The 17170-nt window shown below is 44.4% G+C and overlaps 1 long non-coding RNA gene across 2 annotated transcripts in view; it reads right to left on the bottom strand.

Moving 5' to 3' along the window:
* LOC115031520 (uncharacterized) overlaps positions 1-17170 on the bottom strand; it is a 98348-nt gene that overhangs the window by 3978 nt on the left and 77200 nt on the right. The window contains exons 3-4 of one of the 2 annotated variants that reach the window (XR_003837166.2): positions 14388-14594; positions 13282-13791 (exon numbers count right to left, since the gene is read on the bottom strand). This is a non-coding gene — a long non-coding RNA (uncharacterized LOC115031520). Of the gene's footprint in view, positions 1-13281; positions 13792-14387; positions 14595-17170 lie in introns of those variants that run through there. The other variant, XR_003837165.2, reaches the window with a different exon arrangement.

Raw genomic sequence — 17170 nt, forward strand, 5'->3', positions numbered from 1 at the left:
ACCACACTGTAAAGGAAGCATTCTATGAAATAGATGTTTACTATGCACCTTTTAGTTTGTGGATCTAATCTTGAGTAATCTTCTTACCAATACTAAGACATAGTCAAGTTTACAGAGAACACTCAGGATCAGATGTAAATCGCTGCGGTTTGATGCACAAACTCTGTCCCCAAAGCCTGTGATTCCCCAGCTCCAACTCTGCTGCATATTCCAAGGTGGACTGCCAGGAAGAGCCAGGCAGTGGGACAAGCCACATAGAGGGACAAGCTGCTGTAAGTGAAATCCCAGAAGCCAGAGAACCCTCCTTGTAGTGGTATATGCTGTCACAAGGAAAAGGGGCTGGCGGGCTCCTGCCCCTCTGCAGGAGTCCACACCACAGTGGTGGCTTCTTCTGCTTTCTGGGTGATATGGAGAGCAATAGCCAGGGTTCCTAGTTGGAAGTGAGGTCATTTGGTCTTGCAGATTTCCAAGCATGGCCTCAGAATGTCTGTGACAGACTGGCTCACTGGGGTTCTATACGGTCCTGTAGCTGCAGAATAGACAGACTTGTTTTATTTTCTATGAACACACTTTTCTTTTTTTTTCTCCTTTCCTTCCTTCTCTCTCTCCCTCCCTCCCTCCCTCCCTCCCTTCCTTCCTTTCTCTCTTCCTCTCTTTCTTTCTTTTGTTAAATGAATAAAATTATCACCTTTAGCCATGAGGTAGAGGTGCACACCCTTTAATTCCAGCACTCAGGATGCAGAAGCAGGCTAGCCTGGTCTAAAGAGTGAGTTCCAGGACAGTCAAGGCTTCACAGAGAAACCCAATCTCAAAACAAACAAAATTATCAGCTTTAATTTTAAGAGGAAGACAAATTGTGTTTGTGCTTTTTTCTCTCTCAATGGGTCTACGTATTGGAACAATTAATAAAAGTTATGTATATGGCTCTAAAACATTGAAATTTTCCTTCATTCCTTGATTTTGTAAACTACGTTTTCCTGCTATTTGTGTATCTTTCCTCCCACGTTTTTATTGACTCCTTTGATAGAGATACACTTGACACTTTAAAACATAATTATCTGTTCTCCATCTGACTAGGAACACTTAGCCATTACTGCTAGTCCTTCAGAATTTCCGTCTCTGGTTCATCCATAATCAGACGGGTGTCCTCGTAACGAATAGTACTTCCGGTTTAGAGGGGGGAAATAGCATGACTTGTTCTAGCCAATGGGTTGTGAGAGGAAGTGATGGGCATGTGAGCGGAGCATTCATCAGATGCCCAAAGCGAGGCTCTAGGGTTTGCTTTGTTTTGTTTTCACTGTTGCTTGGACTGAAGCTCACAGGATAAGGCCTGGACAAGGAGATAAAGAACAGAGTTCCCAAATGACACTTACAGTGGGAGAGAGAGATAAAACTTTATAGTTGGGCTGAAGAGATGGGTCTGAGGGTTAAAAACCCACACTGCTCTTGCAGAGGTCCTAAATTAACCTCCTAGTAGATCCCAACATCCACATTGCATATCTCACTACCACCTGTAACCTCAGCTCCAGGGGATCTAATCCCCTTTGACCTCTGACAACATTTGCATTCACACATGCCCCTACCATCCCCCCCTCACACACACACACACACACACACACACACACACACACACAGAGGCCCATGCCTGCACCCACACACAAAACAAACAAACAAACAAACAAACAAACAAAAACCTTTTTACTGCTTTAAGCCGCTAATATCTTGGAGTTGCTACTAAGTATAACTTAACCTTTCCTGACCAGGAACTTAAAACACAGACCTGAACTGTCCAAATTTGGTGATCAACGTATTATATCTTTCCATCTTTGTCTTCACTTCTTTTTGTCATTGTTGTTGGTTCTGGGATTAAATCTAGGGCCTTGTGCATGCAAGGCAAGTGGACTATATCCTAGCCCTTAAATATTTCAATTTAAGTGATTCAATTAAGTCTAAAACAGCAGTCCCTCAGTCTCACATTTCCGGGCTCAGTAGCCATGTGTGGCTTAATGCCTCCCATGCAGAAAACACGGTTCCATTACTGTAGGACGTTCTGTTGGGCAGTGCTGGCAGAGTGTCAGGGTTTTTTATGAAAGTTGGTAATGAGACCTGCTAACATATTTTAATGTTTTAGGTAAGTGCATCTAAAAATACCTTAGAGTTAGTCTCTAAACTTTCACCATTTTAAAAGTGAGCTCTCTGGGAGAAAGCAGTGAAGATTAGCTTATAGAAGAAAGCCATGCACCCTGAGCAACTAGGTTTTTTAGAACCAAACAGCTGAAGGCCTTTTCCTGGAGGTGGCATCTTTTGGTTGCTCTTAACACCTTTCATAAATGAATCCCCGAGTACTGTTTGCTATCTTAGTCTATTATCTCAGAGCCTCTGAGCCTCAGATTTTGTACTTCTAGCTCTTCCCTATCTCTAAGAATGACAGTGTATCCTGAGAAGACCCAACGTGCACAGTGTTGAATTAACTGAAGTTTACCATCAGTATTGGGAGTATGACCACTGGATAATGCAGGAAGGTATTGTGGGAGTCCAAAATGAACAAGGATATAAAAATATGCATCCTAATCTACTGACTCAGTCAGCAAACATCTAAGAACTAGAAACACAAAATACTAACATTCCCCTTAAGGGGACTTACTTTGGCAGCAGAAATGCTAAAATTAGAATAATATAGAGATTAGGAAAGAAGGTGGACACTGTACAAGAATGATGAACTATGCCCCTCTCCCTCTCCCTCCCTCCCTTCTTCTCTCCTTCTGCAGCACTGGCAGTCAAAGCCAGGCCTTCACACATGCTAGGCAAGCACTGTACCACCGAGCTACATCCCGGCACATTCCACATTTTCTCATGTCAATACCCTAAGGATGGACTTGGGGGATCACTGGACCTCCTCTATGTTCCTTTTTGCAATGTGCTACACTGCCTTTCTGTATGTCTTCCTCTGGGTTGGTCTGTCTATCTATCTATCTATCTATCTATCTATCTGGTTTTTTCAAGACAGGGTTTCTCTGTGTAGTCCTGGCTGTCCTGGAACTCACTCTGTAGACCAGGCTGGCCTCAAACTCAGAGATCTTCTTGCCTCTGCCTTCAGAGTGCTAGGAAGTGCACCACCACTGCCAGGCTGCTGTTTTTAAATTTTTTAAACAGAGTGGTCTCACTCTGTAGCCTGGGCTGCTGGCCTGGAGCTCATGGTACACTTCCTGCCTCAGCCTCCTGCTTGCTGGGGTTACAAGCATGAGCTACCACGCCCTCGTGAGCATTTGTGTGGACATCGTTTTACATCTCACGTCTAGATTGTCTCGTCTCTGCTCCTGAAATGCACACAGGGTCGGAGGCTTTAGAGTGTTCCGAGTTTCCTTCTGACCTGAGGGACTCCCTGTTCCTGAGGGGCAACGTTCCGGTTTTTGAACTAGACAACAGATGCAGGACTCTACCACAGTAGAAGACCGATGACTATTGGCAGACATGGCCTAGATCTCCTCTAGTGATTGCCTGTCCGGTCTAGTAGGTAGGGTTGGGGAGGGCAGTGGGGCAGTACAGAATAGCTGAGGGCTTCCTGTCCTGGAATCTACACCACGCATAGTCAAATAATGAGTTTGGAAGAGAAGGCTATGAACTCATATCCAGTGATCTTGAGTTTGAAGTACTATGTGCACCAATAAAACTGTTAGCCTAATTACAGAGAACAGAGAACCGCTATGTCTTGGTATCACCTGATAGTGGTTGTCCTTGAAATCACCAGATGTGGCTGCCCAGGAGAACATGCACAGAGAGAAGATACACAGGAACTATACTGGACCCACATTCAGGGGCTGGGAGAAAGAGAACTGACTTCACCAGACCTACACAGGAGGTGGGGGGTGGGAGGCGCTGGGAGAATGAAGAATTGGCAACGGAGAATGCTAGGACACTTCTAAAGGCTCATGTGTTAAAGGCTTCATCCCCAGTGTCATGGTAACTTTAAGTAATGGGCTCTGAGAGGCTGGATCTATGGCTCAATGGTTAAGAACAGTGCTTGCTACTTTTCGAGGGGACTCAAGTTCAGTTCTCAGCAGCCAGGTTGGGTGGCTCACCACTGCCTGTGACAGCAGCTCCAGGAGGGTGCAGACCTTCTTCTGGCTGCTAAAGGCACCTGCACTCATGTGGCACATATGTCTCCAATCCCAAATAAATAAAATAAGTCTTTAAAAAAAAAGTGGTGTCTAGCACTTGGGCTTGGGGTCACTGCTTTCTTAGCGGCAGAGATTAATGTTGCTCTCACAGAGCAAATGAGTTATCTCAAGAACACATTGTTTCAGCGTATGCCACCATGCATGCTCACAGAGAATCTCTTTTCACTGTTCTGTTGCCGACACTGCCAGGCTAATGTCACCTGGACACTGGCTCCATGTTCTTTGGATTCTATAGCCATCATAACTGTGTGGCCAATGAAGCTCTTACTTCATAAAATACCCTGTCTCGGGTATTTTATTAGAGCAACATAAAATAGGCTAAAAAGACAAAACATTAGCAGGTAGAAATTGTCAGCTCACAACTGTTTGTAACTCCAGTCGCAGGGGATCCAACATCCTCTTCTGGTTTCCACAGACACTGCATACACAACATAGTGCGCAGACATACATGTCGGCAAAATACCCATATATGTGAAATTTTAAAAAATAAAAGTTAAAAAAATGTAAAAACTGCAAAGGGCTGTGCTTATATGCACTCCCCAACTGTCTATGGTTAAAATAGGGCAGACTGAATTACAAAAGGCCATGATTTGTTGACCACTGATCCCTGGTAACGTACAGGAGAGCTGTATCCATTTGTAGAAAAGCAGAACAGATTAAAGGAGTTGGCCAGAAAACAGAAGTCAACCTTTTCAGAAACCCTCTCCTGAAAGGACAGAGGAGGAGATGAAATAGCCATGGGGAGAGCAAGAGAGACCGAGGGCCGGGAGGTTCCCTGCTTTGTTGGGCACAAGAGAGATGATGAAGCTGGCAGCATCTGGGGCTAAAATAAAAGAACCTGCTCTACATCCCTGGCTTTATCTGGCTCAGTCTCCAAACAACCCTCACAGGCAACGTCCTTGCCTGCATCAAGCCACTGCTCACAGTCATGTCTCATGGCATCTTCCTGTGCGGCACCTGTGTGACCAGCGAGCCTCCTGTACACTAACCGCCCCACCCCTCCCCTGAGCCTGCTCCATGTCCCTAGCACAGGGACTCACTTGACTTCACGCTCAGAAATTTGCGATTTACTTTTTCTGACAGTTCCTGGTTTTCCCCTTCTAGGAGGCAAACTCCACAAGAACCTTTATTGCAGTCACTGATAAGACACCTTGGAAAGAGTGCCTAGTCTTTTTATCTTGATTTTTGATTTTTAACACTTTTGCCTTTAAACAAATGTGTTCTTTGAGAATTCCATACACATATATAATGGATTGTCATATCCACCACTAACTTCTTCCTCCCCAATCTCCCCAGGTCCCTCTCAGCATGTCCTCCTCCCAACGTTCTTCATGCTGCCTCCTTTTAATGGACTAAGTCCGATTAGTGTCGTCCACAAGTGCAAGGGTAGGAGGCCATCCCCTGGCAGTAGGGCAACCTTCCAGTGGCCACACCCCAAAGACAAATTGCTACTTAATAAATGAATACATTCTGCTACCATGTTTTGTTTTGTTTTGTGCTGTATTTTATTTTTTAAGATATGATCTTGGGGCTGGAGAGATGGTTCAGCGGTTAAACACATTGACTGCTCTTCCAGAGGTCCTGAGTTCAATTCCCAGCACTCACATGGTAGCTCACAGCCATCTGTAACGGGTCCCATGCTGCCACTCCTGGCTTCTGCCATGATTTCTGCTTCATCCCTCACCAAATATCCATGCACTCCCTGGTGCGTGGTCGTGCTCATAAGATAACTGTACAAGGAATAAATAGGATTTGGAGCTTGAAGGGAACCAGTTTCAGAGCATCGGAAAGTGGTGGGCCACACCTTTAATCCCAGCTCTCAGGAGGCAGACTCTCTGAGAGTCTGAAGGAACATGGACTGTTTAGAGTTCTAAGCTAGCCAGGGCTATATAGTGAGACCTTTTTCCAAACAAAAAGAAAAGAAAGAAAAAGAAAACAAAAGCTTAGTTAATGTGACTCAGGTGATGGGAGCAAAGGAAAAGTTACACAAACAAAAATACTAATAAGGGCTTGGCAGTTAAGAGCACTTCCAGAGGACCTAAGTTCACTTCCCAGCTCACTCTAGTTCCAGGGGATCTGACGCCCCTTATGGCCTCTGAGGGCACCAGGCACACGTGGGGTACATAGACACAAATGCAGGCAAAATACCAACACATATAATAATATAAAATTTAAAGCTATTACACTTTAAACTGTGTTTAAAATCTAGAATCCTATTCCTTTTATTCAAATCTGGCTTCTGCTTCCTGCTGTGCCTCTGCACTTTGGAGTCTTCTTGTTTGTTTTCTGAGACAGATATCACCCTGTAGTCCAGGCTAGCCTCACATTTGTGGCAATCCTTCTGCCTAAACCTTCTGAGTGCTGGGGTTGCAGGCAGGAGCCACCACGTTCACATCCTCTTTTTAAAGTATAAGTGATGATCGTATCTCTCAGAGAGCTGCCTAGGATTAGCCAGCGCCCTGGGATTAAACAGTGCCTGGTGCATAGTAGGCTCTATAAAAACTGCCAATGTCTGGGATGGCAGTGCAGGTGGCTCCAGGGACCCAGAAAAGGACAAAGGACACAGAAGAGTGAAATGTGCCAAAGACCTCGAAAGAAGACAGGATAGTAAGGACCCCAGGTAAGCCAGGTTCCGGAGTCGGGTTGGGCTTGAGATGGAAGGGAGCAGTCCCCTTACTTGCCTCTGCCTTTGCTGTGATTGGCTTCATTCCATGAACTGGCTAAGTGTGGCCACAGTTCAGACACTTGGCTTTTGCTGCCTGAACTCCTGTTCTAATGAACAGGTTCAAATTTGATGACCGGCATTTGAAAACACAGATCTGACTTTGACCAGACAGATTCCAAACCCTGCAAAGTCGCAGGAAACACAATAGAACCACAATAGTTTCTCCTCCACCCCACCCCCACCCCCACCGGGTCATTTTGGAGTTTTTCTTTTAGTTTTATCATTTAGTGTGTTTAAACATAATTGGGGAATCTTAAGAGATTCTAATGGTGCCCACGGTGCCCATGACAATGGCTGTTAAAGGCCACAAGACTCTGGAAAAGACAATTTCCCAAAAGGGTGCCAGGGGAAGGCAGATAAAAGACCCAAGTTGGGTCATGTGACAGGTGTCACTTGAGTAAGATACTGAGGCCAGAGATAAAAGCCCACTCCTCCTGGTCACATGACACAGCTTCATTACGCTCCCAGCAGGGGGCCGGAGAGGCTGGGTGCCATTTTTTACTTATTTATTTATTTGTGTTTTTTCTTCTTATTCTGTGATAATGAGAAAATGTTTAAACTCCCATCTCTGTGTTTAAACATTTCTTCCTGCTGACAGCAGCAGGACGCCCTTGATCAACTGTCAGATTGGAAAGTGCAATTTTTCTGGAAAGTAAACAGTGTGTTAGCTGGTGGGAAATAATTCTCTGTTTATTGGTAGCTGTTAGCCTAGGAGTGATGGAGCCCGTGACAGCCCTTGTCAAGCGAAGAATAAGAAACAAGTTTGGAAATACCTTCAAGACACATCTCTGACAATAGGGCTCGACTACTTTCTGATAGAAATGTACTCTGAAAAAGTTAAATTAAACCAGGCCAAAAAATAACTTTCCCAGTATTACCAACTCCTGGAGATCCTGGGGCAAGATGGGCACAGAACCAAAACAAACACTTGGCCATGCAGCTGTCAGGACCTTGAAAGTCACTAAACCTAACACCCTAGCTTTAACACGGGGAAACTGAGGCTAGGACACATGCCCTGGGCTCTTCTCACCAATAAAAGGAAAACATAATGGTCACTATCGCAGAAAAATAAAATGTTTGTTTTCTTTTAAAAGTCATGAGCACAGATCAATGGAAGAACAAGGGAGAGGCAGTTTAAAAATTCTGACCTAAGTGTATTTAACAATACTCAATGATATGTGTGTGTGTGTGAGAGAGAGAGAATATAAATAACATACAGTATATATATATGTATGTGTGTGTGTGTGTGTGTGTATATATATATATATATATATATTATATTGTGTTGCCTAAAAAGACATCATTATAGTCTTTTACTGATTAAACATATTAGAGTAAGCTTTCTAACAAACGGTAATATACAATCTCACATTACATCTATCTATCTAGGTATCTAATCTATCTAGTTATCTATCTACAGCCTGCCAGACAATGCTTAGCTTGCAGTAGAGCAAACACCACGAGATTCCGACTAGTTAAGCAAATGAACTTTGAGTCAGGGGGAGGACAGAGCAGGGAAGCTGAGGAGTCCCAGCCCCATAAGTGACAGACTGATGCAGGCCCTGCCTCTGCTCCCTTCTCCTAAGCTTATTGTTGGGTCAGTGATAGCTGTTCTGCAAGGTAAATAGGCAGACGTATCCTACAGGAACCAGCAGCTTGCCTGGGATGGACGAGCACTAAGTAAATTAAATTTTAATTATTATAATAATGAGTAAAGGGGAATGAGAGAAAGTTAAACTGAAGGGCGCTTCTGTTTACAAGTCTTTTCTCCTCCTCCAGGTTGTCAACTCCTCAAAGACATTCCCTGGGGAGGGACACAGTAGGCATTCATGAATGAAGTCAGCCACTTGTTCAACAAGCATTTAGTATGTTAATGAAAGAAATAAATAATATTTGGGTTCGGATAGAGACTAGTGGCTTGGGGAGCCATAAAGACTCACGCATTTGATATTCCGGGGAATCACACTCACGTACTGGTGAGGGAATGAGCTAGGGAAGATCATCTTACTCTTAGTACTTACTAAAGCATTCTTGAACCCGTGTGGTCATGCACCCCAGCTCTTTAGGAAGAAAAGGAAAGAGGATTCCCAAGCCAGGCTCTGCTATGCAGCGGGCCCTGTCTCAAAACCAACAGGATCTGTAAACAATCTCACTTAGCTGAATTTTAAATGTTTAGTTAATTTATTGTATGTGTTTGAGTGTTCTGCCAGAACATGTGTCTACATGTACAGTGAATGTGACCGAGAAGGTCAGAAGAGGGCATCAGATCTCCTGGAACTGGACTTGGGCATGGTTATAGGTCAACTCATCGAGCCTGGGTTCTCTTGCAAGAGCAGCAAGTGCTCTGAACCACCGAGCCAGCTCTCCAGCCCCTATTTTTTATTTCTTTGATTTTTCTTTTGTTCTTTGAGATAGGGTCTCATAGATCCCAGGCTGGTCTTGAACTGCAACTGGGGTTTACTACCTGGTTAATGCATACTGGGGGCTGACCCAGGGCTTGTGTAAGCTAAGCAAGCATCACACCAATTGAGTGACATTCCCAGTCCTTTTTTTTTTTTTAATCAAAGTTCTCATGTAGCACAGGCTAGCCTTGAACTACATAAGTAGCTGTAGCTTATTATTTCTGAGCTAAAGACTTAACGCTGACAAAGCAACAACTCCGTGTCTATAAAACATGGCACCGAGAGTGACATAAAGGGGAGGCAATATACAACCAGGAAGCAGCAGGATTTTCACCTGGTGAGAACTTGAGAGACAGTGACAAATTCAGGAGGGAAGATCCCGGAGATGCCTATAAATGATGATGTAATTCCATATGCTCCTTGTCACTAACACACATGGAACTTCTGAAACTCTGCCCCTTCCCAAGGCAGGCAGAAGGCACAAAAGTGGCCATCAACAGATGTTATTCCAACAATAGCACAGAACAAATAAAAGCATGTAGCAGATGTACCCATGTAAATAAATACCTTTTTATATAAAAAAAAAAACAAAAACAAAAAAACCCCAATGTCCTCAAAAGACACGGCCTGGAGTCCACTGAGTCATTCCTAGAAGGTCTGAAGGATTCTTCCAGAACAATCCAGCACTAAGTCACCCAGGATCAGATGGAAGAAGAATGCGGGAAGTCTGGATTCTACTTCCAGAACAACCTGGCACTGAGTCACCCAGGGAACAGATGGAAGAGAAACAAATGTATACAAGAAAATAAACAAACACTCCAGACCAGTCAGACACCTTTGGCCATTCAGACTTACCATGGCAATGTGGGAAAACACTATGGTGGAGACTGTCCCAGGTTAGCAAGGGGGTTGATCACCAGGCAACCCCCAGCCTCAGATAACAAGGCACTCTCAAGGGACGTGTGTTAGGAAAAGCACATGATCAGAGTGTCAACTTGTAGGCTGAGGAAGAGCATAAAGTGTTCTTATCTGTCACCTCCTCGACTCCCACTGGAATTCAGCCACAATCTGATAGACACACTTTTCCTGCTTTCAGGAGAATGCTCCACTATCGGGGAGACTGTGTTTCATACTTAGGTTATCACTGAAGGCTTTCAGAACAGCCTGGAATGGTATCTCCCGGCACCCGGTCGGGTGTGCGTGCCTCATGAGTAGGTGGTGGGTGAGCAAAACCATGCAGCACGCCCCACCTATTACGCAAGGCGTACAATCACGTTTAGTTTCTGCTGAGCCCAAGATCAGTTCCTCATCTTCAGCTCCCTGGGCCATGTTTGATACAAGCAGGAATTACACTCAAATCAAGCAATGGGACTCTACTGTCTACACTGGAAGCCTTCCTCCTGCAGAAGGGTCCAAACAAGGTGTGAAGAGCCACAGTGTGGAAAGCACAAAGACACCAGCGTATGACTCAATAGATTCTTGGCTGAATATCTTGGGAGAGCTTCGTCCTTAATTTCATGTAAACATAATAGTAGCTGCTTCTAAGAAGTTATAGGGAGACTTGAGAGCAGCTGATCCAGCCAGGGGAGTCAGTCAACAGTCCTTATTAGGACTACAGCATAGATCACAAATACCAAAAAGTAGGGTGTGTGTGGTTGTCAGTCCACAGTGTGACAAGTGGGGACAACAATAACCACTATTTACACGTTCTATATGCCATGGACTCTAGGCTGGGTAATTTACATACACAGCCTTCTGCTTTATTCAGATGACTTTATGTGTTATGGACAGTTGTCATATGATGTAATTAATGCTACAACCCTCCTTTTCACATCACAATGGTGACACCCAACAAGGCTGGGCGACTTTGCTTGGAGATGCACAGATCCCAGGGCTTGTGACTCCAAATGCTATGATAAAGGACCCCTAGGAAAGAACAGCGTTTAAAAGAAAATAAATTCTAAAAACTCGCCACTTTCACATGTGTATTGTCTTGTTTCAAAATCTGCTAATTTGGTCTCTCAGTACTTCTATTGTCCCTACTTTTTGGTTCCCATAAGCATACACAAACCTCCTATGAAAACTTAATTTTACCATCCCCATCATTTCCCAAAAGGGTATTCCTCAACTTGATTGTACACCTTAGTTCCCAGGCTTTGATCTGGATGAATTTTGGCTGCTGTTAAAAATCAAATCCACCTTCAAAGGATAGATATGTGCTCTCATCAGGATACTCCAAAGAATGCACTGCAGTGTCTAAAAGGAGAGGAACCAGGAGCTTTTTAACAGCATCTCGGGGCTAAGTGATTCGTCTTCCAAGGAGACTGCTTTGAAGGGAGGCTCATGAGGGATGCACATCGTCTGGTATGTTTATTTAAAACATACCTTCAGTGTCCTTACATAGATCCACAAGGAACTTCCCTGGTGCCTTTGACACTCCACTCTGCTGAGGCAGGGGGGATTGATGAGGTCACCACGTCCTTTGGAATTGTCTTGCCTGCACTTTTGAACTTTTGTTCAGTACTATAAACATATAAAAGGGCCAGAGATGTGGCTCGGTGGTAGAATAAGTGCAAGATTCTGAGTTCAATCTCCAATACTACAAAATTAATTAATTAATTAATTAATTAATTAACAATCATGAGCAAGAAGCTCCCCTAGGAAAGTGACACACCTGAACAGAGATGCTTTCTTTGTGTGCACATTGTCTCATCTCTGTTCCCCAATGCTGAGTCCAAGCCACAAATGGAAGTTCTTTGTGGCTCTGAAGAGAAGAATATCTAGTATCAGTCATCCATCGTCATTCCTGAACCCACTCTGAGGTGGATGGTGTCCAGGCCTCTCAAGTGGCCAGAAACCTGATGTGACATCCTAGCCCAGATAATCCCAACAATCTCTGACAAAAAGTTGTCAACTTCTCCACATATTTTTTTTAAAGATTTATTTATTGATTATATGTAAGTACACTGTAACTGTCTTCAGACACTCCAGAAGAGGGCGCCAGATCTCGTTACGGATGGTTGTGAGCCACCATGTGGTTGCTGGGATTTGAACTCCGGACCTTCGGAAGAGCAGTCGGGTGCTCTTACCCACTGAGCCATCTCACCAGCCCCCTCTCCATGTATTTTTAATGTAGCCAGATATCCATCTATCTACCTATCATATCTTTCTGAGATGATGGTTTCATGTAGCCCAGGCTAGCCTACAACTGGCTCTGTAGCCAATACTGTCCTTGCACTCCTGATCTTGCCCCTGTCTCCCGAGTGCTGGGATTCCAAGCACGTGCCATCACATCTTACTGAAGTTTATAAAGTCTAGGTATCAAACCCAGAATCTCCTGCATACTGAGCAAGCATTACCAACAGAGCTGGGGATCTACTCAAACCCCACATGCATCAGTTTCATGTCAGATGCACATAACCACCATTTGCCAGACTCAGCTCTTAACACACGGTGTGTCAGGCAGAGTGTTGGCTAACCCAACCATCGGGTAGCTCATTCACCCAAAGCATGGCCCTGCCCTTTACCGTTACCTAACTTCCTGTCACTTTTGGTTTCTTGACTATTGTTACTTGGCTTTGTCTACATGGTTTGCTTTATTAGTTAAATACTTCAAGTTCCCTTAGTGTGAAAGAAAGGTCACGGTCCCCAAAGATGCCCACATCCTCATCCTAGACACCTGTGGCTGTGCTCCATTGTCTGACTAGGAGGAACTAGCTGAGATGACTAACCGAGTCCGAGCAGGTAGAGGGATGGTTGGGTGGTTAGTAGTACTGGCTGCTCTTCCAGAGGACCCAGGTTCAGTTCCCAGGAATCACATGGCAGCTCACAACGTCTGTAACTCCAGTTCCAGGGGATTCGACATCCATTTATACATGCACATGAAACACCAATGCAAAAATGAAAGAAACAAACCATTAAAAGGGAAGCAGATGAGGCTGGTGGAGTATTGTCCAGGAAAACCGGGCTTGCTGCTGCAGGCTATGAGGATGGAGGAAGGTAGGTGTCCAGGAGTCACGGGATGAGGGTTGCACTAGATACCAGGGAAAGTAAGAAACAGGTTCCCCTATCGCCCTCAGAACATGAGGAAGAGTCGTTGAGTTTAGCTCACTGAGGCCTACTTTAAACTTCCTTCAGAATTATAATATGGTAAATATATATTGTTGTAATCCATTAAAGTTATGGTGAATTTCTGTAACAGCAAGCAGAAATAAGTAATGGCTCATTAAAACGGAACAACCAGAAAAGTATTCACCAGCATTCTTAAAAGATTTTATTTTTATTCATGAGTCTATGCCACATGTGTGGAGGTATCCCAAAAGACACAAATTGGGCATTGGATCACCTAGAGTTGGAGTTCCATGTTCTTATGAGCTGCTTGGCATGGGTGCTGGGAACCAAACCTGGGTCCTTTAGAAAAGCAGCATAAGCCCTTAGCCACTGGGCCATCTCTCCTGCCCCTCAACAACAAGCTTTGTGCCATCATCTGTTGAAGAAATCATCAAACGGCAAGAAAATATTGAAATAGGCAGTTTACTTCTAAGCAACAGCCTCAGTTGGAGTCCTCTAAAATAGACTCTGATCCAGCAGGCTGAGGCCATAGGTTTCCTACCAAGAACCTTCTAGTAAAAAATGTTGAACCCAACAGAAGGGGACATTGGCCCGCAGAAGGGTATCATCTGAGGCTGTAGCCAGCCTTGCAGGTAACTCTGGGGCTGGCATAGTTCCTTCTAGTTGCCCCAAAGCAAGAAAAAGGGTTGTCTCCCAGTCTAGGGAGAAAGAGCACAATTTCTGAAGAGGCAGTCCCTGGTGGCTGAGAGCAACGCTGAAGGTGGGGAGGGGTAAGCACAGCTGCGCGCTATCAGCACTTGATATTCAGCTGCAGGAGGATTGATGGGTCAGCCCTGAGCAGGGAGCTAGCTGCATGGGAAGGAACTAAAGCCTATGCTGCAAGCCACTGACATTTCTGGGCTACGCCCTGACACCATGCTGTGCTGTCCCTCTGTCTAGATAGGGCTGATAGCAGCCATCATCTGATGCGTGCTGCAGCGGCGCACACTGTACTCAGGACTTTCCACTCACCATTACCAGGAGAGTGCCTGCCGCTGGTTCACTAGGGCTCAGAACACCTTGGCTGGTGGAGCAGTTTGTCCGAGGCCACCCAGCTAGCACAGAGGCAGAGAGCAGGTTTCGACATCAAAGCCGGCCCATTGACTGTGCAGTTCACCACAGAGCACACCAACCGGGCCAGCTTCAAACGCCAGTTGGACACTGCAAGATTTTTTAGTCCTGAAAAGAGAGATAAGATTGTATTTGGTAAACTCAACTTCCTAAATAGGAAAAGGGGCCCGAGACTAGTTGATAAGATATTACACAGGGTTGAAATGAAAAAGAACTTCTGGTGGCCCAGAGTGGGTGTGGGGGGTTAAAAAAGATCAGGGCTTGTACTGCACACTGTAAATCAAAGTTAATTACATTTTTACTCCATAGTGCACAAGGAGAAGTGGGTCATAATTTTTACTTATGCCTCAGTTTTCTCTTTCCAAATAGAAGCTCCTAAGGGGGAGAGTGTCAAGTGTTCTAACTTTCCTTGGATGGCTCCTAGCACTGTGTCAAACTCGGACAGCACATAATAAATACTATTTGATGACTTTTTCCCGTGCCTTCATGTCCTCAGCCCCCAGCTAACAGCCCACAGTGCAATATCTTTTACCATAGCATTCTCCCTGTGGGCTGACTCCAAAAAACTACAGTGCTCTGGGAAATGCTGTAAAAGTTCTCCTCTTTAATAAGGATCCTGGTGTCCTGTGATGGATGCTATAAAACCTTGGACCGGCTGGTGTGTTCATAGCCATGTGGGCCCATTAACAGAGTCTGGTTCTGGGTAACATACTTCATATCCAAAGTGCAAAAGCAAAAGCATTTATTATAAATAACACTAGGTGACCCTGGAGTAAACACAGCTGTGCCCTCGTGGTGTCTTGTCGACGGTGCTCCCTCAGTAGATTAAAGAAATCTATGCTTTATGGGGCCATCACTTACTCTGTGTATACATAGAAGGCTGGTTCGCTAGCAACTCACAGCCTGCTGTGTACAAGGTTTCAGGCCCAGGAACTGCAGGAGGCAATAGTACTCAGCCAGAACACTTATTCTAGCATGTCCTAATAGTTTCCAAAGAGGATGAGGGGTGGTTTCTATCTGCTCCTAACGAACTGTGCCTAATGCGTAGCTGCCCTTTGGCTTCACACAGAAATCCTCCAGGTGACTCTGGTCGTCTGCTCTGCGGACGACACAAACTAGAAACTCTCTGGAGAGGTCTATCATTGTGTAGCTTGGGGCTCTTCCTTTAACGCATTGAATATTAATTTTCTTCATCCTTACCTAAGAGAAATGAGTGTGCTTCCTGGGATCTGTGCTCCGTTACATGGCTGGTCCTTCAACAAGGGATGTAGTGAGGAGGAAGTGCTCGCACTGGCTAAGACCCATAAGAAGCAGGTGTGGTACCCATTCTGTATTTCTACCACTCAAGAGGCGGGGGCCAGAGGACTGTGAGTTCCAGAGTAGCCTGAGCTGTACCTCCGACCCTATCCCAAAGAAAAAGAAAAGAAAAAAGAAAAAGAAAAGAGAAAAAGAAAAGGAAAAAGAAAAAAAGAAAAAAGAAGGACCCTTTAAAGCCAAAAAGGGGGGAAAAAGTTTGAATGTTGCTGTTTTACATAATTTTATTTCAGTATTAATGAGTATAATTTATAAATATGTCTATCTAAAATCATGCAGAAGGTTATGATTCGTGTGTAGATGCCTAAGTATGTAAATAGCCCTCATGTCTGCAGACCCAGTATCTGTACATTCAACTACTCTCAGGTTGAGAATATTTTAAAAATAATATCTGAGGAGTGGGGATATAGTTAGTACCCAGTAAACACACAGCTCTAGGGTCAATTCTAGTACTACACACACACACACACACACACACACACATGGTTGTTCTGGTTTACCTCACAGTCAATTTCAGAATACCCCTCTTCTATCTCTTTAGTCTTATCCAACCACTAATCTACCTTCTGTGTTGGTAGATTTGCCTATTCCAGATGTTTTATAGGTGTGAAGTATTACAGCGTGTGGATTCCTTCATTTAGTGTATTTTCAAGAGTGGTCCACCTTGTAGTATGCACAACATTATCCCTTTCTGTGGCTGAATATTATTCTACGGTGTGGACGCACCTTTTTTATTTGATTTGTGAGCCAGGGTCCTCCCAGCCCAGTCAGGAGCTGCCTATCCTCTGCCTCAGCCTCCAAGTGCTAACAATATAAGCATATGCCATCATGGCCTGCTACAACCTTTATCTGATATCAGTTGTTGAACTTCTGGGTTCTGGGTTATTTCTACTTCAGGGCTAGCATGAATATGACTCCTAAGAACATTAGACAAGTGTTTTTTTGTGGCTGTATGCCTTTATTCTTCTGTGGTGTATTATCACCTAGGAATGGGCTCCCAGGTCATATGGAACGCCATCTGACATTTGGAGGAACTGCTGGTCTGTTGTTCAAGCTATGGCACCGTTTTTATATTCCCATGGGCATTTTCATCCAAAGTCACACCATATGGAATCATTTTGGCATATACAGACTTGTTTCTTCCTCAGGAGGGAAGAACAGGGATGTGGTTGCGACAGTGACCACAGCTTTTAGTCTTGACTAGCACTTGTGGAGTAGCTAGGCCAAGTGTTTTCTTTCAAGCAGACTCACCCCCTAGAGTATTGGGATATAATACTTATTTTCCCGTCTTTGTACAAATGTTTTAAGGAGAAAACTTCTTTGGGATCTCTGGAATGGAAGCACAGTTTTATAAGGTCTGTTGATGGTAG

The sequence above is a fragment of the Mus caroli genome, unplaced genomic scaffold (assembly GCF_978045245.1).
Source record: "Mus caroli unplaced genomic scaffold, Mus_caroli_1 scaffold_1, whole genome shotgun sequence".
NCBI lineage: Eukaryota > Metazoa > Chordata > Mammalia > Rodentia > Muridae > Mus > Mus caroli.